A 24,722-nucleotide genomic window follows, 5' to 3' on the forward strand; every position below is an offset into this window, starting at 1 on the left:
AGTAGATGTGGAGAGGATGTTTCCTATAGTGGGAGAGTCTAGGACCAGAGGACACAGATAGAGTGGATGTGGAGAGGATGTTTCCTATAGTGGGGAGTCTAGGACCAGAGGGACAGATAGAGTGGATGTGGAGAGGATGTTTCCTATAGTGGGGAAGTCTAGGACCAGAGGCCACAGACAGAGTGAATGTGGAGAGGATGTTTCCTATAGTGGGGGAGTCTAGGACCAGAGGACACAGATAGAGTGGATGTGGAGAGGATGTTTCCTATAGTCGGAGAGTCTAGGACCAGAGGACACAGATGGAGTGGATGTGGAGAGGATGTTTCCTATAGTGGGGGAGTCTAGGACCAGAGGACACAGATAGAGTGGATGTGGAGAGGATGTTTCCTGTAGTGGGGGAGTCTAGGACCAGAGGACACAGATAGAGTGGATGTGGAGAGGATGTTTCCTATAGTGGGGGAGTCTAGGACCAGAGGACACAGATAGAGTGGATGTGGAGAGGATGTTTCCTGTAGTGGGGGAGTCTAGGACCAGAGGACACAGATAGAGTGGATGTGGAGAGGATGTTTCCTACGGTGGGGGAGTCTGGGACCAGAGGACACAGATAGAGTGGATGTGGAGAGGATGTTTCCTGTAGTGGGGAGTCTAGGACCAGAGGACACAGATAGAGTGGATGTGGAGAGGATGTTTCCTATAGTGGGGGAGTCTAGGAGCAGAGGACACAGACAGAGTGAATGTGGAGAGGATGTTTCCTACAGTGGGGGAGTCTAGGACCAGAGGACACAGATAGAGAGGATGTGGAGAGGATGTTTCCTATAGTGGGGAAGTCTAGGACCAGAGGACACAGATAGAGTGGATGTGGAATGGATTTTTCCTATAGTGGAGGAGTCTAGGACCAGAGGGCACAGATAGAGTGGATGTGGAGAGGATGTTTCCTATAGTGGGGGAGTCTAGGACCAGAGGACACAGATAGAGTGGATGTGGAGAGGATGTTTCCTATAGTGGGGGAGTCTAGGACCAGAGGACACAGATAGAGTGGATTTGGAGAGGATGTTTCCTATAGTGGGAGAGTCTAGGACCAGAGGACACAGACAGAGTGGATGTGGAGAGGATGTTTTCTATAGTGGGGAGTCTAGGACCAGAGGACACAGATAGAGTGGATGTGGAGAGGATGTTTCCTGTAGTGGGGAAGTCTAGGACTAGTGGCCACAGACAGAGTGAATGTGGAGAGGATGTTTCCTACAGTGGGGAAGTCTAGGACCAGAGGACACAGATAGAGTGGATGTGGAGAGGATGTTTCCTATAGTGGAGGAGTCTAGGACCAGAGGGCACAGATAGAGTGAACGTGGTGAGGATGTTTCCTATAGTGGGGAAGTCTAGGACCAGAGGACACAGATAGAGTGGATGTGGAGAGGATGTTTCCTATAGTGGGGGAGTCTAGGACCAGAGGACACAGATAGAGTGGATGTGGAGAGGATGTTTCCTATAGTGGGGGAGTCTAGGACCAGAGGCCACAGACAGAGCGAATGTGGAGAGGATGTTTCCTACAGTGGGGGAGTCTAGGACTAGAGGACACAGATAGAGTGGATGTGGAGAGGATGTTTCCTACAGTGGGGGAGTCTAGGACCAGAGGACACAGATAGAGTGGATGTGGAGAGGATGTTTCCTATAGTGGGGGAGTCTTGGACCAGAGGACACAGATAGAGTGGATGTGGAGAGTATGTTTCCTGTAGTGGGAGAGTCTAGGACCAGAGGACACAGATAGAGTGGATGTGGAGAGGATGTTTCCTATAGTGGGGAGTCTAGGACCAGAAGGACAGATAGAGTGGATGTGGAGAGGATGTTTCCTATAGTGGGGGAGTCTAGGACCAGAGGACACAGATAGAGTGGATGTGGAGAGGATGTTTCCTGTAGTGGGGATGTCTAGGACCAGAGGCCACAGACAGAGTGAATGTGGAGAGGATGTTTCCTACAGTGGGGGAGTCTAGGACCAGAGGACACAGATAGAGTGGATGTGGAGAGTATGTTTCCTATAGTGGGGGAGTCTAGGAACAGAGGACACAGATAGAGTGGATGTGGAGAGGATGTTTCCTATAGTGGTGGAGTCTAGGACCAGAGGACACAGATAGAGTGGATGTGGAGAGGATGTTTCCTATAGTGGGGGAGTCTAGGACCGGAGGACACAGATAGAGTGGATGTGAAGAGGATGTTTCGTATAGTGGGGGAGTCTAGGACCAGAGGACACAGATAGAGTGGATGTGGAGAGGATGTTTCCTATAGTGGGGAGTCTAGGACCAGAGGATACAGATAGAGTGGATGTGGTGAGGATGTTTCCTATAGTGGGGGAGTCTAGGACCAGAGGGCACAGATAGAGTGGATGTGGAGAGGATGCCTCCTGTAGTGGGGGAGTCTAGGACCAGACGTTACAGATAGAGGGGATGTGGAGAGGATGTTTCCTATAGTGGTGAGTCTAGGACCAGATGGCACAGATAGAGTGGATGTGGAGAGGATGTTTGAGTAATGGGGAGTCTAGGACCAGAGGGCACAGATAGAGTGAATGTGGAGAGGATGTTTCCTATAGTGGGGGAGTCTAGGACCAGAGGACACAGATAGAGTGGATGTGGAGAGGATGTTTCCTGTAGTGGTGGAGTCTAGGACCAGAGGACACAGATAGAGTGGATGTGGAGAGGATGTTTCCTATAGTGGGGGAGTCTAGGACCAGAGGACACAGATAGAGTGGATGTGGAGAGGATGTTTCCTGTAGTGGGGGAGTCTAGGACCAGAGGACACAGATAGAGTGGATGTGGAGAGGATGTTTCCTACGGTGGGGGAGTCTGGGACCAGAGGACACAGATAGAGTGGATGTGGAGAGGATGTTTCCTGTAGTGGGGAGTCTAGGACCAGAGGACACAGATAGAGTGGATGTGGAGAGGATGTTTCCTATAGTGGGGGAGTCTAGGAGCAGAGGACACAGACAGAGTGAATGTGGAGAGGATGTTTCCTACAGTGGGGGAGTCTAGGACCAGAGGACACAGATAGAGAGGATGTGGAGAGGATGTTTCCTATAGTGGGGCAGTCTAGGACCAGAGGACACAAATAGAGTGGATGTGGAAAGGATTTTTCCTATAGTGGAGGAGTCTAGGACCAGAGGGCACAGATAGAGTGGATGTGGAGAGGATGTTTCCTATAGTGAGGAAGTCTAGGACCAGAGGCCACAGATAGAGTGAATGTGGAGAGGATGTTTCCTATAGTGGGGGAGTCTAGGACCAGAGGACACAGATAGAGTGGATGTGGAGAGGATGTTTCCTATAGTGGGGGAGTCTAGGACCAGAGGACACAGATAGAGTGGATGTGGAGAGGATGTTTCCTATAGTGAGGAAGTCTAGGACCAGAGGCCACAGATAGAGTGAATGTGGAGAGGATGTTTCCTATAGTGGGGGAGTCTAGGACCAGAGGACACAGATAGAGTGGATGTGGAGAGGATGTTTCCTATAGTGGGGGAGTCTAGGACCAGAGGACACAGATAGAGTGGATGTGGAGAGGATGTTTCCTGTAGTGGGGAGTCTAGGACCAGAGGGACAGATAGAGTGGATGTGGAGAGGATGTTTCCTATAGTGGGGAAGTCTAGGACCAGAGGCCACAGACAGAGTGAATGTGGAGAGGATGTTTCCTATAGTGGGGGCGTCTAGGACCAGAGGACACAGATAGAGTGGAGGTGGAGAGGATGTTTCCTATAGTGGGGGAGTCTAGGACCAGAGGACACAGATAGAGTAGATGTGGAGAGGATGTTTCCTATAGTGGGAGATTCTAGGACCAGAGGACACAGATAGAGTGGATGTGGAGAGGATGTTTCCTATAGTGGGGAGTCTAGGACCAGAGGGACAGATAGAGTGGATGTGGAGAGGATGTTTCCTATAGTGGGGAAGTCTAGGACCAGAGGCCACAGACAGAGTGAATGTGGAGAGGATGTTTCCTATAGTGGGGGAGTCTAGGACCAGAGGACACAGATAGAGTGGATGTGGAGAGGATGTTTCCTATAGTCGGAGAGTCTAGGACCAGAGGACACAGATGGAGTGGATGTGGAGAGGATGTTTCCTATAGTGGGGGAGTCTAGGACCAGAGGACACAGATAGAGTGGATGTGGAGAGGATGTTTCCTGTAGTGGGGGAGTCTAGGACCAGAGGACACAGATAGAGTGGATGTGGAGAGGATGTTTCCTATAGTGGGGGAGTCTAGGACCAGAGGACACAGATAGAGTGGATGTGGAGAGGATGTTTCCTGTAGTGGGGGAGTCTAGGACCAGAGGACACAGATAGAGTGGATGTGGAGAGGATGTTTCCTACGGTGGGGGAGTCTGGGACCAGAGGACACAGATAGAGTGGATGTGGAGAGGATGTTTCCTGTAGTGGGGAGTCTAGGACCAGAGGACACAGATAGAGTGGATGTGGAGAGGATGTTTCCTATAGTGGGGGAGTCTAGGAGCAGAGGACACAGACAGAGTGAATGTGGAGAGGATGTTTCCTACAGTGGGGGAGTCTAGGACCAGAGGACACAGATAGAGAGGATGTGGAGAGGATGTTTCCTATAGTGGGGAAGTCTAGGACCAGAGGACACAGATAGAGTGGATGTGGAATGGATTTTTCCTATAGTGGAGGAGTCTAGGACCAGAGGGCACAGATAGAGTGGATGTGGAGAGGATGTTTCCTATAGTGGGGGAGTCTAGGACCAGAGGACACAGATAGAGTGGATGTGGAGAGGATGTTTCCTATAGTGAGGAAGTCTAGGACCAGAGGCCACAGATAGAGTGAATGTGGAGAGGATGTTTCCTATAGTGGGGGAGTCTAGGACCAGAGGACACAGATAGAGTGGATGTGGAGAGGATGTTTCCTATAGTGGGGGAGTCTAGGACCAGAGGACACAGATAGAGTGGATGTGGAGAGGATGTTTCCTGTAGTGGGGAGTCTAGGACCAGAGGGACAGATAGAGTGGATGTGGAGAGGATGTTTCCTATAGTGGGGAAGTCTAGGACCAGAAGCCATAGACAGAGTGAATGTGGAGAGGATGTTTCCTATAGTGGGGGAGTCTAGGACCAGAGGACACAGATAGAGTGGATTTGGAGAGGATGTTTCCTATAGTGGGAGAGTCTAGGACCAGAGGACACAGATAGAGTGGATGTGGAGAGGATGTTTTCTATAGTGGGGAGTCTAGGACCAGAGGACACAGATAGAGTGGATGTGGAGAGGATGTTTCCTGTAGTGGGGAAGTCTAGGACTAGTGGCCACAGACAGAGTGAATGTGGAGAGGATGTTTCCTACAGTGGGGAAGTCTAGGACCAGAGGACACAGATAGAGTGGATGTGGAGGGGATGTTTCCTATAGTGGAGGAGTCTAGGACCAGAGGGCACAGATAGAGTGAACGTGGTGAGGATGTTTCCTATAGTGGGGAAGTCTAGGACCAGAGGACACAGATAGAGTGGATGTGGAGAGGATGTTTCCTATAGTGGGGGAGTCTAGGACCAGAGGACACAGATAGAGTGGATGTGGAGAGGATGTTTCCTATAGTGGGGGAGTCTAGGACCAGAGGCCACAGACAGAGCGAATGTGGAGAGGATGTTTCCTACAGTGGGGGAGTCTAGGACCAGAGGACAGAGATAGAGTGGATGTGGAGAGGATGTTTCCTACAGTGGGGGAGTCTAGGACCAGAGGACACAGATAGAGTGGATGTGGAGAGGATGTTTCCTATAGTGGGGGAGTCTTGGACCAGAGGACACAGATAGAGTGGATGTGGAGAGTATGTTTCCTGTAGTGGGAGAGTCTAGGACCAGAGGACACAGATAGAGTGGATGTGGAGAGGATGTTTCCTATAGTGGGGAGTCTAGGACCAGAAGGACAGATAGAGTGGATGTGGAGAGGATGTTTCCTATAGTGGGGGAGTCTAGGACCAGAGGACACAGATAGAGTGGATGTGGAGAGGATGTTTCCTGTAGTGGGGATGTCTAGGACCAGAGGCCACAGACAGAGTGAATGTGGAGAGGATGTTTCCTACAGTGGGGGAGTCTAGGACCAGAGGACACAGATAGAGTGGATGTGGAGAGGATGTTTCCTATAGTGGGGGAGTCTAGGAACAGAGGACACAGATAGAGTGGATGTGGAGAGGATGTTTCCTATAGTGGTGGAGTCTAGGACCAGAGGACACAGATAGAGTGGATGTGGAGAGGATGTTTCCTATAGTGGGGAGTCTAGGACCGGAGGACACAGATAGAGTGGATGTGAAGAGGATGTTTCGTATAGTGGGGGAGTCTAGGACCAGAGGACACAGATAGAGTGGATGTGGAGAGGATGTTTCCTATAGTGGGGAGTCTAGGACCAGAGGATACAGATAGAGTGGATGTGGTGAGGATGTTTCCTATAGTGGGGGAGTCTAGGACCAGAGGGCACAGATAGAGTGGATGTGGAGAGGATGCCTCCTGTAGTGGGGGAGTCTAGGACCAGACGTTACAGATAGAGGGGATGTGGAGAGGATGTTTCCTATAGTGGTGAGTCTAGGACCAGATGGCACAGATAGAGTGGATGTGGAGAGGATGTTTGAGTAATGGGGAGTCTAGGACCAGAGGGCACAGATAGAGTGAATGTGGAGAGGATGTTTCCTGTAGTGGGGCAGTCTGGGACTGGAAGGCACAGCTTCAGAACTGAAGGACACCCCTTTAGAACAGAGGTGAGGAGGAATTTCTTCAGCCAGAGGGTGGTGAATCTGTGGAATTCATTGCCACAGGCAGTTGCAGAGGACAAGCCATTGGTTTAAAGTGAAGGTTGATAGATTCTTGATTAGTCAAGATGTCAAAGGTTATGGGGAGAAGGCAGGGGATTGGGCTTGAGAGGGATAATAAATTAGCCATGATACAGACTCAATGGGCTAAATGGCCTAATTATCCTCTTATATCTTACGGACAATAATAAATGAATTTATCAATTTACCTTGGCCCATCAAGTCTGCACTCAGTGTCAGCTGCTCATTCTCCCCACATTCTCACAACTTAAAGCAAGGTAGATAATAAAGACAAGTGCTCTGAAAGGCAACAGACTGTAACTCCCATGGCACCTGCAGTCTTCTGGCCTGAACATACGGCTCCCTGTCTCAGAGGTATGAGTGTTCAGCCACACTTATTCTGAGGAGAAAGAAGGGGATGAATTGCTGGGTCTGCCTATCATTGCGGGAGGCGGGGATGCATTGCGAAGCATGTGCAGAGTGAGATACCGTGTAACTAGCCGGAGTAGTGTTGTAATCAGTGTGCAACGGACGGGGGAAGTTAGTATGGGCCTCCCGTCTAGCAGCTTTGACAGAGGCGGAATACCAATGAAGTGTGAAACCTTCAAACATCGCTGCTCACCTATAAAACCTCTCAGGCGTCTCTTGGATGCGAAGGGGCAGCTGCCACTGAGCCCGTCAGAGCCCTCTCTGAAAGAAATGGGGTTGGACTCCACGTAGCTGGAGCATCTCGGCTTATCATCTTTCTGAGAGCACTGAATTTTGATTAAACAGTTCTTTTAAAAATTTCAATACTTGACACACTCAACACGCTATCAGCAGTGTAGGTTGTCAGAAGGAGGGAGCTGCCTGCCTGTTGTTTACATAAATGCAGGCGGAAATGATTCCCACTGGTCCTATTACACTCAGTGGCCACCTTGTTACATACATCTGTGCACCTGCTCGTTAATGCAAATGTCCAGTCAGCCAATCACGTGGCAGCAACTCAATGCATAAAAGCATGCAGACATGGTCAAGAGGTTCAGTTGTTGAACAGCCCAAACATCAGAATTGGGAAGAAATGTGATCTAAGTGGCTTTGATTGTTGGTGCCAGATGGGCTGGCTTGAGTTAGTCAGAAACTGCTTATCACCTAGCCTCTAGAGTTTATAGAGAATGGTGTGTGAAACTAAAAGAATAGCTAGTAAGTGGCGGTTTAGATTAGATTATGAGAACACTCAGTCCTCTTTTATTGTCATTTAGAAATGCATACATGCATTAAGAAATGATACAATGTTTCTCCAGAGTGATAGCACAGAAAACAGGACAAACCAAAGACTAACACTGACAGAACCACATAATTATAATATATAGTTACAGCAGTGCAAAACAATACCATAATTTGATGAAGAACAGATTATAGGCACAGTAACAAAAGTCTCAAAGTCCCGAGTCCCTGATAGCAGGCGGCAAAAGGGAGAAACTCCCTGCCATTAACCTCCAGGCACCATCAACTTGCCGATACCTTGAAAGCAGCCGACCACAGCCGACACTGAGTCCATCCGTCCGAAAACTCCAAGCTTCCGACCAGCCTCCCGAATGCCATCCTCTGCCGAGTGCCTTCGACCTCACTCCGGCCACTGAAATACGCAAAGCCGAGGATTCGGGGCCTTCTGCTCCGGAGATTCCGGTTACCACACAGTAGCAGCGGCAGCGAAGCAGGCATTTCAGAAATTTTCCAGATGTTCCTCCGTGCTCTCACATTCATCTCCATCAAATCAGGTTGTGCACGATCCCCTACTTGACAGATAACAGATATCATCACTGAAGTGGCCGCGTGCGCTGTCGTCGCGCCGCCATCTTCTCCCCCACCCCCCCCCGGAGTTCTGTGGGTAAAAAAGCTTTGTTAATGAGAGAGGTCAGAGGTGAATGTGCAGACTGGTTCAAGCTGACAGGAAGGTGACAGTAAATAAAATAACCGCACGCAACAACAGTGGTGTGCAGAAGAGCATCTCTGAATGAACAACACATCGAGCCTTGAAGTGGATGGGCTACAGCAGCAGAAGACGATCAACTTGCAGTCAGTGGCCACTTTATTAGGCAGAGGGGGTACTGAATAAAGTGACCACTGAATGTGTATGCCATAACATTTCTTTTTCACACTACAACACTGCAATTAAACAGATATTTCATTAAAAATAAATTCCCAATAACCCTGGCAATGCAGTGTTACTGTTAATTGCAATAATGCTTTCTCAAGGATCTCAATGCTGACACTGCTGTGATTTAAATTCTGAATTATCCAAACACTTCTTCAGAATACTGGTAGCAGGTATGATATACTGTACAGTCAGAATCTCCAGCTTCCCAAGGCAATTAATGATAGTAATTGAACCACACAAAAAAAGCAGCGAAGGTTTCATGTTCCACTTAATCACATCCAAAATAAATATAGATATTCGAAACAACTCTTCGATTGTTCAGCTCGTTGTTGTGTTCATCCTATCCAATTCCACAGCAACTTCTCTGCCCAGGACTGCAAGAAACTGCCCAGCTCAGCACATCGTGGAAATCAGTCTCCACTTTGTGGGCTCTGTGTACACTTCTCAGTGCCTTGGTAAAGCAGCCAACATAAACAACCTCCCTCCCCTCACCTACCCCAGATGTTCTTTATTCTCCCCGCTTCCATCAGGCAAAAAAAAAGATGCAAAAGCCTGGAAGCATATACCACCAGGCTCAAGGACAACTTTTACTCCGCTGTTTAACGTTATTGAACCCTAGTGCAACAAGATGTACTCTTGACCTCACAATTTACCTTGTTATGGGCTTGGTCCGAATTCTCTGCCTGCACTACGCTTTCTCTGTAACACTTTATTTTGCATTGTGTTATTGTTTTACCTTGTGTAATGATTTGATTTGTATAGATGGTATGCAAGACAGGTTTTTCACTGTACTTCGGTACACGTGACAATAATATACCAATTTACCAATTTGTGTTCCAATGAACCACTGTGTTCCTCTGTGTAGGGAGAGGGGGAGGGGGGGAAGGGAGAGTGGGAGGGGAGGGAGAAAGGGGGAGGGGAAAGAGGAGACTGGCTTCCACTGGGTGGAGCAAGTGTGTGCCTCAGGACTAGCAACACTTCTATACCAGTGGCCACTTATTTCAATTCTATTTCTCATTCCCATTCAGACACATTTATTACTCTACTGCCATTTGTATTTTGTTTGAGGAGCCTCCAACCTGACGGCATGAACATGGACTTCTCTAATTCCCAGTAATTTCTCTCCCCTCCCTCGTTCTCTCTTTTTCCATCCCTCATTCTGGTTCCACTCTCACCCTTTCTCTTCTCCTCACTTGTCCATCACCTCCATCTGCTTTCTCCTCCTCCTCTTTCTCCCATGCTCCACTCTCCTCGCCTATCAGATTCCTTCTTCTTTTTCCCTTTACTTCTTCCACCTCTCACCTCCCAGGTTCTCACTTCACCCTCCACCCCACCTTCCCCCTCACTTGGTGTCACCTGCGGGCTGGTACTCGCCCCCCCTCACCTGACCTTCTCATTCTACCAAGGTTGGTGGTGGGGACAGATACATTGGGGACATTTAAGAAACTCTTAGATAGGCACAGGGATGAAAGAAAAATGGAGGGTTATGTAGGGGGGAAGCATTAGGTTGATCCTAGAGAAAGTCAAAAGATTGGCACAACATCGCGGGCCGATGGGCCTGTACTGTGCTGCAATGTTCTATGTTCTATATTCTGGTTTCTTCCCTCTTCCTCTTCAGTCCTGATGAAGGGTCTCGACCTGAAACATCAAATGTTTATTCATAAATGCTGCCTGACCTGCTGAGTTCCTCCTGCATTTTGCGTGTGTTGCTCTGGATTTCCAGCATCTGCAGAATCTCTTGCGTTTATAAATCCTCGTGTAAACTGTGATACTTAGTTCCAAACATCAAGCTTTATATATATATTTTTCACTCGCAAGGGGGTGGAGAGAGAGAACGATCGTTGCTGTGTGCTCCCGGACTAACAGCATCATGCTGAAGTCTCTATTCCCTCTGAAACCTGGGGCGATGATTCTTTTTCCTGCGACTGCATAGCCCGCACAATGTTGGCGAATGTGGTTCTGAGGAGATATCATGCTGCTCTGCTCGGGTCTGCTTCAGTCTGATTTCGCCTGCCGCAGACCGGGGAGTCTCAGCGCGCCGAGTCCATGATGCCCGGCTGCCCGCCGCCGGAGGGGAGAGCATGGGAGGACGGCGAGATGGGAGGGCAGAGAGGAAGGTAAAAACTGCGCGCCGTGCCCAGCAAACTTGGGGAGATGTTTCCCGCGGCTCGGCTGACGAGACAAGCCCCGCTGGAGGTCGCTTTCGTCACCCTGCTGTTACTGTGCGGACCCTGCACCCAGCAAAGTGACTCCAAGCAAAACCGACCCAAGGGGAGGCACTGGAAAGGTGGTGAGTCGCCGAGGTGGCTGATGCTCAGATTGTACGGTGGGAGAGCGAGATGTGTGTGTGTGTATTCACGCAATGTATTTGCTATTGCTTTGAGCTGTTGTATGTATTCAGTATTGTCATGGTGTGGTTTAACAGATACCAGGCTCCCCAGAGTGAGGGGAGTCGGGTTAACCCACGTTTGACCAGTCGCTTGCCAAGTGATGCTGTAATGTGGATGGTCTTGCGGTCAAAGACGGCGTTGATGTTGGCAAAGGGAGTTGGGAGACTCTGGTCATCTGGCGACAAGGGGCGAGGGGCGCTGACGAACCCATCTGGTGGGCGACTGGAGCGAGCCAAATGCGCCGGAATCCCATCCGGCCTGCGCCTTGCCTCTGTCCTTTCCAAGTTGTTGGCGGGGATTGAACATGCCGTCGAGCGAGGGCGAGGGTCCCGGCTGGGGTGTGACAAGAGTTTACTGTGAGTGGAGAGAACTCTGATGCCGGCGACACGCCCATCGGTGTTGTGTATTCGAGTCCTGCCACTGGGTTTGATCTGGGTTCCGGAACATCAACAGGGTGAAGACGGGCTCTTAAAATCCGAGGTATTTTCCATCTTGATGGAAAACGCCTGTGTGTGACCTTGTTTAATGTCCGGGGGCTGCTGCACGGGCAGCCACCAGCCAGTTCTTGACAGATCGGGGTCAGGGTGCAGAGGCATGGAACGCGAGATGACTGGGAGCCCTTCACTGCTGCAACATTCCTCCACCTCCACTGCCGTTGTCATGTGTCATCTTCACCTTTGAGGTCCTGGTTGGATTGCTGTTTGTCTGGAACCTCCTCCTTGATCTTACCGCCATGGGTAATCCCCCTCTGGACCTCAGGCACTCACTAGTCTCTCCACCAAGACAAAGAGACCATCCTTGGAGGAGAGCAGTCAAGGCAACTGGACTTGTGCTGTCCAGAAGATATTTCACCACTCATCCTAGAGGCTTCTTAAGTTCTGAACCATGACTTATAAACTCTGTGAGTTGTTTAAAGTACAGCAATCACATGAGGCTCATTAAGAGTGGTAGAGATAATGAGTCTTATCTTTGAACTAATGGATAACCCAGCAAGTCCAGTTGCCTTGATTTATTACTGCTTGATATACAATGACCTGGATGACCGAGAACCTTCTCAGACATGGAGGAGGTCCTTTGCCACACCAATGCTTGCACTTAAACAATTCTCGTTTAGAAGTACCTGTTGAATCTGACCTCCAGGGAGCAGCTCAGCTGGTATCAGGCTGTGTTGTAAGAAATGACCTTGATTGTGGATCCAGAACTGGCTTGCCCACAGAGGACAAAGAGTGGTTGTAGGCAGGTCATATTCTGCATGGAGGTCGGTGACCAGTGGTGTGCCTCAGGGATCTGTTCTGGAACCTCATCTCTTCGTTATTTTTGTAAATGACCTGGATAAGGGATGGGCTAGTAAATTTGCTGATGACACAAAGGTTGGGGGTGTTGTAGATAGTGTGGAGGTCTATCAGAGGTTACAGCAGGACATTGATAGGATGCAAAACTGGGTTGAGAAGTGGCAGATGGAGTTCAACCCAGATAAGTGTGAGGTTGTTCATTTTGGTAGGTCAAATATGATGGCAGAATATAGTATTAATGGTAAAACTCTTGGCAGTGTGGAGGATCAGAGGGATCTTGGGGTCCGAGTCCATAGGATACTCAAAGGAGCTGCGCAGGTTGACTCTGTGGTTAAGAAAGCATATGGTGCATTGGCCTTTATCAACCGTAGGATAGAGTTTAAGATCCGAGAGGTAATGTTACAGCTATATAGGAACCTGGTCAGACCCTTCTTGCAGTACTTTGCTCAGTTCTGGTCATCTCACTACAGGAAGGATGTGGCAACCATAGAAAGGGTGCAAAGGAGATTTACAAGGAGGTTGCCTGGATTGGGGAGCATGCCTTATGAGAATAGGTTGAGTGAACTTGGCCTTTCTCCTTGGAGCGACGGAGGATGAGAGGTGACCTGATAGAGGTGTACAAGATGATGAGAGGCATTGATCATGTGGATAGTCAGAGTCTGAAATGGCTAACACAAGAAGGAACAGTTTTAAGGTGCTCGGAAGCAGGTACAGAGGAGATGTCAGGGGTAAGTTACTTATGCAGAGAGTGGTGAGTGCGTGGAATGGCTGGTGGTGGAGGCAGATATGACAGGGTCTTTTAAGAGACTTCTGGATAGGTACATGGACCTTAGAAAAATATAGGGCTATGGGTAATCCAGGGTAATTTCTAAAGTAAGTACATGTTTGGCATAGCATTGTGGGCCGAAGAGCCTGTATTGTGCCGTGGGTTTCTATGTTTCTATTCTAAATGAACGTCCCTCTTTCTGAGTCCGTGCCCTTTGGTCCTAGACTCCTTACTATAGTGATCATCCTCCCCACATCCACTCCATCTCGTCAGTCCAGTATTCAAGAGGTTATTCTTTTGCCATTTGCTGTAATTCTCAGGTCACAGATGTTCCCCACCATGGTATTTGCTTCAACAACTCCTCAAATCTATGCACCTGGAGGCTTCCATGGATCTGCAGGAATACTGTATTGATTGATGGAGCCCTTCAGCCCATCATACCCATGCAAGCTCTTTGAAGATGGTCTCCAGTTAATCCTACAGTTGGATCCATTTCCCACAGCTCTTAACATTGCTGATGTAGGGTCTTCACCAGATACATCGACAATTCCTTTCATCCACTGATACTGTCATCTTCTAGCAGATCGCTGATCGAGGATCAACTTTATTCACCATACACAGCTGCCTGTATTAGGAATTTGTTGTGGTGTGTTGGTGCAACTTGCAGCAAAAACAACATTCAACAATGTTCAAGAATTCTATAAAATATAAAGCTTGAGGCTGAAGTAAAGAGAGGGAATCATGGAGGGTGAAGCACATTTGAACTTTTGCTCTCCTCTTAGCCTTCTCTGCACAAGGACAGCCCCAACCTCACTCCCTCTATTCATCCCTGTTTCCAACCTGACGGATCATCCTCGACTTTCTGTAGTTGGATCATGAATGAAGTGTTGTGTCTCTGTAAACAACAATGGCAGCAGAATGTTTTTTTTATTGAGAAGATACTGGAGTACAGGTGCAGTTCAAGTTCAAACTTATTGTCATTCAACCATACACATGTATTCAGCTAAACGGAACATTGTTCCTTTGGGTCCAGGGTGTAAAACACACTATATATAACACACGGAGCACATATGCTCAGTGTCCACTATATTAGGTATCTCATGTACCGAATAAAGTGGCCACTGAGTGTATGTTCATGGTCTTCTTCTGCTCCAGTCCATCTACTTCAAGACTCAACTTGTTGTGCATTCAGCGACACTCTTCTGCACACCACTGTTGTAATGCGTTGTTACCGGAGTTACTGTTGCCTTCCTGTCAGCTTGACCATTCCCCTCTGACCTCTCTCATTCACAAGGCGTTTTCTCCAACAGAACTGTCACTCACTGGATTTTTTTTTGTTTTTCACACCACTCTCTGCAAACTCTAGAGACTGTTGTGTGAGAAAACCCCAGGAAATCAGCAGTTTCTGAGATTCTCAAACCACCCCATCTGGCAGCAACAATTATTCTAAGGTAAAAGTCACTTAGATCACAGTTCTTCCCCATTGTGATGTTTGGTCTGAACGAAAACTGAACTTCTTGACCATGTCTGCATCCTTTACTGGACTGGGTTGGCTGATTAGATATTTGCACTATTGAGGAGGTGTACAGGTGTACCTAATAAAGTGGCCACTGAGTGTATCATTACAATCCAGCTCGTGAAGTCTCCAAACAATATTAGCACATGCACCTGAGTGGTATGGTCTGAAGATTGACAGGTTGACATAAAGTGCGAGATGTATGTTTATGTAAGACGGTATAACGTTACTGGTGCTGTTATGATAAAACAAACTGTGTATAAATATGAGAAATACTGCGGATGCTGAAAATCCGAAACAACAGCACACTCAAAATGCTGGAGGAACTCAGCAGGTCAGGCAGCACCTACGGGAATGAACAGTGAACATTTTGGGCTGAGACCCTTCTTCAGGACTGGAAGGGAAGGGAGAAGATCCCAGAATAAAACGGTGGGGGGAGGGGAAGGAGGATAGCTGGGAGGTGAGAGGTGAAGGGCTGGAGAGGAGAGTGGACTGTTGGAGAAAGGGAAGGAGGAGGAGACCCAGGGGGAGTTGATAGGTAGGTGAGAAGAGGTAGGAGGCCACAGTGGGGAATAGCAGAAGAAGGATGGGAGAGGGAAATTTCTTTAACTGGAAGGAGAATTCGATGTACATGCCACCAGGTTGGAGGCTGCCCAGGTGGAATATAAGGTGTTGCTCCTCCACCCTGAGGGGGGCCTCGTCATGGCTCAAGAGGAGGCCATAGACCGACCTGTCGGAATGGGAATGGGAATTACAATTTTTGGCCACTGGGAATTTCCACTTGTAGCAGATGGAGTGAAGGTGCTCGATGATGTGGTCCCTCAATGTACGACGGGTCTCACCAATGTAGAGGAGGCCGCGTCAGGAGCACTGGACACAGTAGATGACCCCAGCAGATTTGCAGGTCAAGCATTACTTCACCTGGAAGGACTATTTGGGGCCCTGAATGATGGTGAGGGAGGATTTGAATGGGAAGCTTTAGCACTTTGGCTGCTTGCAGGGATAAGTGCCGGGAGGGATGAATGGACAAGGGAATCATGGAGGGAGTGATCCCTGCAGAAAGTGAAAGATGGGGGCGGGGAAGGGAAAGATGTGCTTCGTGGTAGGATCCCATTGGAGGTGACAGAAGGAATGGAGAATGATGTGTTGGATGTGGAGGCTCATGGAAGAAGATTACATATTTTCATGGCTGTGAGAAGATTATAGCAGGGAGCTTAAGGTTCTAAGGTCACATATTGTATCGAAAGGACAGGCAGGGAGGCAGAGGGGGTGAGGTGACTCTGTTGGTGAAAAATCAGATCAAATCATTAGAAAGAGGTAACATAGAATCAGAAGGTATAGAATTGTTGTGGGTAGAGCTGAGAAACTGGAAAGTAAAAAGACCCTGATGAAAATTATAGCAAAGAAGTTGTCTACAAATTACAATAGGAGATAGAAAATGTATGTCAAAAGGACAATATTATGAAAGTCACAGGTATTTCAATATACAGGTAAATCGGGAAAACTTGGTTGATGCTGGATCCCAAGAAGAAGAATTGCTAGAATGCCCACAAGATGGCTTTTTAAATGAACTTGTGATTAAACCTACTAGGGGATCAACTGTTCTGTATTAGGTGTTGTGCAATGAACTGGAATTGATTGGAAAGCTTAAGGTAAAGGAACTCTGAGGGATCAGTGATCATAATATGATAGAATTCACCCTGCTATTTGAGAAGGAGAAGCTCATGTCAGATATATCAGTATTATAGAGGAGTAAAAGGATTTACAGAGGCATGAGAGATGAGTTGGTCAGAATTGATTGGAAAAGAACACTGGCAGGAATGACAGCAGACCCAGCAATGACTGGAATTTCTGTGAGCAATTCGGAAGACATCCCAAAGAAGAAGAAGTATTCTAAAGGCAGGATGAGGCAACTGTGGCTGACAAGAGAAGTCAAAGCCAACATAAAACCCAAAGAGAGGGCATATAATAGAGCAAAAATTTTGTGGGATATTTGAGGATTGGGAAGCTTTTAAAAACCAACCGAAGGCAACTAAAGAAATCATAAAGATGGCATGTAAAAGTAAGTTAGTCAATAATATTAAAGAGAATACAAAAAGTTTCTTCAGATACATAAAGTGTAAAAGAAAGACGAAAGTGGATATCGGAGTGCTGGAAAATGATGCTGGAGAGGAAGCAATGGGGGCAAGGAAATGGCAGATGAACTGAATAAATATTTTGCATCGCTCTTCACTTTGAAAGACACTAGCAATGTGCCAGACGTTCGAGGGTGTCAAGGGGAAGAAGTGTGTGAAGTTATCATTACTAGGGAGAAGATGCTTGGAAAACTGCAAGGCCTGAAGGTAGATAATTCACCTGGACCAAGTGGTCTACACCCCAGGGTACTGAAAGAGGAGGCTCAAGAGATTATGGATACACTAGTAATGATTTTTCAAGAATCAATTGGCTTAGTACTGGAGGACTGGAAGGTTGTATATGTCACTCCACTCTTCAAGAAAGGAGAGAGAGGTAGAAAAAAGGAAATTATAGGCTAGTTAGTCTGACCTCAGTGGTTAGGAAGATGTTAGAGTGATTGTCAGGGATGTGTTTTTGGAGTTCTTAGAGGCACATGATAAAATAGGCTGTAGTCAGCATTGTTTCCTCAAGGGGAAATCTTGTCTGACAAAGTCTTTGAAGAAATAACAAGCAGGATAGACAAAGGAGAATCAGCTGATATTGTGTACTTGGATTTTCAGAAGGCCTTTGGCTGTCTAACAAGCTATGAGCCCATGGTTTTACAGGAAAGATTCTAACATGGATAAAGCAGTGGCTGATTGGCAGGAGGCAAAGAGTGGGAATAAAGTGAGCCTTTTCTGGCTGGCTGCTAGTGATGTTCCACAGGATCTGTGTTAGGACCGATTCTTTTTATGTTTTACATCAATGAATTGGATGATGGAATTGATGGCTCTGTTACAAAGTTTGCAGACAGTATGAACATAATGTAGGTGGAGGGCAATTAGTTTTGAGGAAACAGAAAGGCTACAGAAGGACTTAGATTAGGAGAACGGACAAAGAAATAGCAATGGAATAAGGTGTATGGTAATGCACTTTTGTATAAGAAATGAAAGGTTTTACTATAAATGGAGAGAAAATACAAAAATCTGAGCTGTAAAGGGATTTGGGAGTCCTTGTGCAAGGCAAAGAGTGGGAATAAAGGGAACCTTTTCTCTTTGGTTGCCAGTGACTAGTGATGTTAGGTCTGATTCTTTTTATGTTATATGTCACTGATTTGGATGATGGAATTGATGGCTTTGTGGCCAACTCTGGTGATGATACAAAGATAGGTAGAGAGGCAGGTAGTTTTGAGGAAGCAGAGAGATTATGGAAGGACTTAGGCAGATTAGGAGAATGGCTGATGGAATACAGTGTCAAGAAGTATGTGGTCATGCACTTTGGTAGAAGAAATAAAAGCATAGGCTATTTTCTAAATGGAAAGGGAATTCAAAAATTTGAAGAGCAAAGGAACTTGGGAGTCCTTGTGCAGGATTCCCTAAAGGTTAACTTGCAGGTTGAGTCAATGGTGAGGAATGCAAATGCGATGTTCATATTCATTTTGTGAGGACCAGAATATAAAAACAAGAGTGTAATGTTGAAGGTTGTAAGCCACTGGTGGAGGCCTCACTTGGAGTATTATGAGCAGATTAGGGCCCTTTATCTCAGAATGGATGTGCTGACATTGGAAAGGGTTCAAAGGAGTTCCACAAAAATGATTCTGGGATTGAAAAACTTATCCTTTGAGGAGTGTTTGATAGGTCTGGGCCTGTACTCACTAGAATTCAGGAGAATGAAAGATGGGAGGGGACATCTAATTGAAGCTTAATTAAGATTGGCGAAAGGCCTAGATATAGTGGATGTGGAGAGGATGTTTCCTATGGTGGGAGAGTCTAAAACCAGAAGACACAGAATAGAGGCACGTCTACTTAGAACGGAGATGAGGAGGAATTTCTTTAGCCAGAGAGTGATGAGTCTATGGAGTTCATTGCCACAGACAGTAGAGGAGGTAAGTCCTTGGATATATTTATGGCAGAGGTTGATAGATTCTTGAATAGTCAAGACATGAAGGGATACGGGGAGAAAGCAGAAGATTGGGAGTGAGAAGAAATTGATCGGCTATGGCGAAATCGTGGAGCAGACTCGATGGGCCAAATGGCCTAATTCTGCTTCTATATTTCATGGTCTTATTGTAAGGATATGAGGAACCCTATCACTGTTAAGGCGGAGGGAAGATGAAGAGAGTGTGGATGTTCGGGAAATGGAGATATGAGTGAGGGCAGCATCGATGATGGAGGAAGGGAAACCCTGATCTTTGAAGGAGGAGGACAACTCTGATGTCCTGGAAAGGAAAGCCACATCCTTGGAACAGATGCAGTGGAGTTGAAAAAACTGAGAAAAGGGAATAATATTTTTGCAGGAGACAGTTAATCATGGGAACTGGTAGGTTTGTAAAAGATGTTGGTCAGCTGCTTGTCTCTAGAGATGGAGTGAGAGAAATTGAGAAAGGGGAGGGAGGTATCAGAAATGGACCAAGTGAACTTAAGGGCAGGGTGGAAATTAAAGGCAAAGTTGATGAAGTTGGCAAGCTCAGCATGGGCACATGAAGCATCACCAATGTAGTGTCAATGTAGCAGAGGAAGAGTTAGGGAGCAGCACCAAGGAAGTTCTACATAGCTAATGAAGAGGCAGGCGTAGCTGGGTCCATGGGGGTGCCCATGGCTACTGCTTGAGTCTGGAGAAAGTGGGTGGAGCCGAAGGAAAAATTGTTGAGGATGAAGATGGGGGGGGATGGGGGTGGGGGGTTGACTGAGGGGAATCGATTGGTTCTTTTATTGAGAAAGATGCAGAGAACTCTAAGGCCTTCTTGCCGGGGTATAGAAGTGTACAGGACTGGACACCCATGGTAAAAATGAGGTGGTCAAAGCCTGCGAATTGAAAGTTAATGGGGAGATCGAGGGCATGAGAACTGTCAAGGATGTTGGAAGGTCGTTCTGTGCTTTTACAGGGCTTTGGAGAGGCCACACTCAGAGTACTGAGATTCTCTGAGATTTACTGACCAGAGCAGTAACGCACTTCGGGTTAAATGCTGGGACTTTGAGGGAGAAAGTTAGTGTACGACTGTATTGCCAAGAGTTTAGGAGAAATGGAACTCATCTTGTTCAATCGGAGGCTGACAAGTAATCTTTTACATTTGTCAACTTTCGATTTAATAAGATGAGTTGCACTGGATTGAGTGAATATGGAGAGGATGTTTCCAATAGAGGGGTAGTCTAAGACCAGAGGGTACAAACTCAGAATAGAGAGACGTCCATTTAGAACAGAGATGAGGAGCAATTTCTTCAGGCAGAGAGTGGTCAATCTATGGAATTCATTGCCACAGACAGCTGTGGAGATGAGGTCAATGGGTACATTTTTATTTTGTGATTATATGTGCTGGGGCATAACTACTGTACATGTGGTGTGTGTGACTGTGTATACTGTGTTTTTCACCTTGGCCCCAGAGAAACCATATTTCATTTAGCTGTATACATGTGTGTGGTTGAATGACAGTAAACATGAACTTGAACTGTAATTAAAGATGTGGGTTAGAGTATGTGACTTTAAAGTCATAGTCATACTTTATTGATCCCGGGGGAAATTGGTTTTCGTTACAGTTGCACCATAAATAATTAAATAGTAATAAAACCATAAATAATTAAATAGTAATATGTAAATTATGCCAGGAAATAAGTGCAGGACCAGCTTATTTGCTCAGGGTGTCTGACCCTCCAGGGGAGGAGTTGTAAAGTTTGATGGCCACAGGCAGGAATGACTTCCTATGACGCTCTGTGTTGCATCTCGGTGGAATGAGTCTCTGGCTGAATGTACTCCTGTGCCCAACCAGTACATTATGTAGTGGATGGGAGACATTGTCCAAGATGGCATGCAACTTAGACAGCATCCTCTTTTCAGACACCACCGTCAGAGAGTCCAGTTCTATCCCCACAACATCACTGGCCTTACGAATGAGTTTGTTGATTCTGTTGATGTCTGCTACCTTCAGCCTGCTGCCCCAGCACACAACAGCAAACATGATAGCACTGGCCACCACAGACTCGTAGAACATCCTCAGCATCGTCCAGCAGATATTAAAGGACCTCAGTCTCCTCAGGAAATAGAGATGGCTCTGACCCTTCTTGTAGACAGCCTCAGTGTTCTTTGACCAGTCCAGTTTATTGTCAATTCGTATCCCCAGGTACTTGTAATCCTCCACCATGTCCACACTGACCCCCTGGATAGAAACAGGGATCACCAGTACCTTAGCTCTCCTCAGGTCTACCACCAGCTCCTTAGTCTTTTTCACATTAAGCTGCAGATAATTCTGCTCACACAATGTGACAAAGTTTCCTACCGTAGCCCTGTACTCAACCTCTTCTCCCCTGCTGATGCATCCAACTATGGCAGAGTCATCAGAAAAGTTCTGAAGATGACAAGACTCTGTGCAGTAGTTGAAGTCCGAGGTGTAAATGGTGAAGAGAAAGGGAGACAAGACAGTCCCCTGTGGAGCCCCAGTGCTGCTGATCACTCTGTCGGACACACAGTGTTGCAAGCACACGTACTGTGGTCTGCCAGTCAGGTAATCAAGAATCCATGACAGCAGGAGGCAATGACAAAGGTTCTTTGATTAGTAATTGTGTCAAAGGTTATGGAGAGAAGGCAGAAAATTGGAGTTGAGAGGGATAATAAATTAACCATGATCAAATGTTGATTCCAGTAGTTGTGGACCCTGGGGCAAACAGGCCTATTCTCAGGGTAAAAGGTTGAACGTTTGGGACTGAGAGGGGATGTTTTTTCATTCAGGGCTTTGTGAATCTTTGGCATTCTCTCGCTGAGGAGGCTGTGAGAATGTTTAAAACAGTCTGGTTGTCACTCTAAACTGTAAGTCTAGTTCAACCTTCAGGGCAAGCCAGTCAGGAACTTGGCTGATACTATTTGTGACTGTACATGCTGGATAGTAACTACAAGTGCTGTGAGTGACGATATGTACCGTGTTTTGCACCTTGGCCCCAGAGTAACGATGTTTCGGTTGGCTGTATGTATGTGTACGGTTGAATGACAATAAACTCGAACTTGAATTTGTGATAACAAAAAGAGCTGCTTTCTTATGAGTGGTCAGGTGCCAGCCTGTTACAGGCAGGGAGGTGTAAAGGATGCAAGACAAATCTCAGCTGGACACTAATGATTTAAACGGTGACATACAGGGGCCACCATTTCACTGGCGTATGTCATGAAATTGGTTGTTTTGTGGCAGCAGTATATTGCAATACATTATAATAACTATAAATGAGTATAAGATATACATGTTAAATTAAATTAGTACAAAAAGAGAACAAAAACGAAAAAAAAATAGTGAGGTAGTATACATGGGTTCATTGTCCATTCAGAAATCTGATGGCAGAGGGGAAGAAGCTGTTCCTGAAACATCTTGGGGAATGTCTAAAGACTTAATCTAGGATATGTCCTTCTCTCATTACTACCGTCAAAGAGGAGGCACAGGAGCCTGAAGACGCACACTCAATGTTTCAGAAACCATTTCTTCCCCTTCTGAATTGATAATGAACCCATGAACACTACCTAATATTTTTGTTTGCTCTCTCTTTGCACGACTTATTTAATTTAATTATATAGGTATTTCTTATTGTAATTCGTAGTTTTTTATTCCTATGTTTTGCAGTGTACTGCCGCTACAAAACAACAAATTTCACAGCATATGCCAGTGATAATAAACCTGACTCTGATTCTGATCAATGTGAAGGAGGAGTGTGACCTGACAGAGATGGCAAAAACATTGAGGGAGGTGGACAAAGTTAGAGTAGGGCTGATGGGGGAGACTGGGGCTGAGATATTGATTAATAATTCCAACATGAAACTTGTGAGAACCTCCTTAACCCAAACAGCAGAAAGAATTTGGACCTCACTCCATGGGGAGAAGTTGAGGTTAACAGTGGAGAGTGAAAGAGTGACAGATGATGGTGGATTGGATGGATGGGAGATGCAGAGGATAGAAGGTGGCAGGTAGAGGCAATAACTTTGTCATTGCTTCCTTTAAAATCATATATGCAATATCATAACTCTTCTTCTTAACTCATCACCACTATAGGGGCATACGCCACTGACAGGCCCACGCCAGAGTCCTCTGTCCTGGGTCGATAGAAGGTTGGTCGGCCCTGTGGCCTCCTCTTTCCCCACACAACTTCATTTGTCTTCCAGGCGAAGATCCTCCTCCCGGGAATGAGGTCTTTGGAGCTTCTGTAGCTCTGGGTTTTTACAGGGTGGGGTTGCTAGCCCTGTGTCCAACCCTCCTCCTCTCACAGCTGGGCGTGAGAGCATCATTGGCAGAGTTGTAACATCATAATAAAAATGGAAAATTCTAGAAATACTCAGAAGGTTAAGCAGCATCTGTGGAGGGGGAGTGGAGGTGGATGTTTCACGTTTTGAACTGCATATCATGAGGATGAAGTATCACTCGGCTTAGGAGCAGTCCAATCTGAAACTAAAAGGTGTGTTAGACTACACCTGAACTGTGAGAGGGAAGGGCTAGACTGACCAGAGAGTAGGTTAAAAGGTCTGCACAAGTACGCTGGCTGAATGGCCTACACTCTCTATTCTATTGCAGGCGAAGATTCCTCCACATTGCTTACTCCCAAGTAATGATATTCTATATACAGTCCCCAGGATAACTTGATCAGATTCCACAACTCTACAACTCATGTTCTCAGTATTCCTTGTTGTATTTTCAACTTTTTCTCAGCTCAAGCTGGTAAAACCTAAGGTGCGGACACAGCCAAGCACACTCATTTCTGAATTGCTAGGAACTTTCAGACTGCTCTAGTGGTGTTTAGTATTTTGGTTTTCTGGAGGTTTACATAAATATTATTGTGTAGGCCTTATTGTTTAATGCTATTATTATGAGACTTTGGGATGATACCAGTTGTAAATGTTACTATTGGGACAATGTATACCCTGTTCATGTTCCAAAGTCTTTCAATTTCCTCTTTTAATTCAGCATATTTCAGGTGTTTTTTTCTTATTGATTTCTGTATGTTATCATGTTTGGAATGGTGATATCTATTGAGTAAGTTGTTCTTGCTTGTTTGTCTTGTAATATTATATCTGAATTGTCCTATCTGTAATAATGGATTGGTCTTAACATAATCTGTAAGAATTTGACTCTAAAACTGGATCAGGCTTGTATTTATAGTAAGGTATGGTTTCTTGTATGTGTTTGTATTTTAAAACAAGATTTTGGTGAATGATATTTGCTATTTGATTGTGCCTGTATAATCAGATTGAGTTAAACAGCTGCAGGATCCTGTAATGTGTTGGATTGTTTCTGGTCTTTCATAGCATTTTCTGCATTAATCATCTTGAATTTGGTGGTCTTTTATTATGTAGTTTTGATAATTTTTTTGCGATAACCACCTGGTCCTGTATTTGTCACAAGGATCCCCTCTGTTTCTGGGATGAGGTCTCCATCTCTAAACCAGGAATTTTTCACTTCCTTGTCGACATCTAGTCTGCTCAGATTGTGGGGATGTCTTGCATGGAGCGTCAAGCTCTTCCATTGGTTAACTTTTTCTTCAATAGTGATAATTTCTTCATTTTTCTGGGTTATACTTATCTGTTTAGTGGTGCATCCTTGTAAGAATTGCTTATGCTCGTGTGGAGTGCTGAATCCTGTCTTCATTGATGAAAGTATATCCTTTGAAGATTTACTTGACTGTTCTGTAACATTTTTTTTCTGTTTTTCCTCTTCCTCCTTCAGTCCTAGGTAGTGTTA

The sequence above is a fragment of the Mobula birostris genome, chromosome 6, assembly GCF_030028105.1.
Source record: "Mobula birostris isolate sMobBir1 chromosome 6, sMobBir1.hap1, whole genome shotgun sequence".
Taxonomy (NCBI): Eukaryota; Metazoa; Chordata; class Chondrichthyes; order Myliobatiformes; family Myliobatidae; genus Mobula; species Mobula birostris.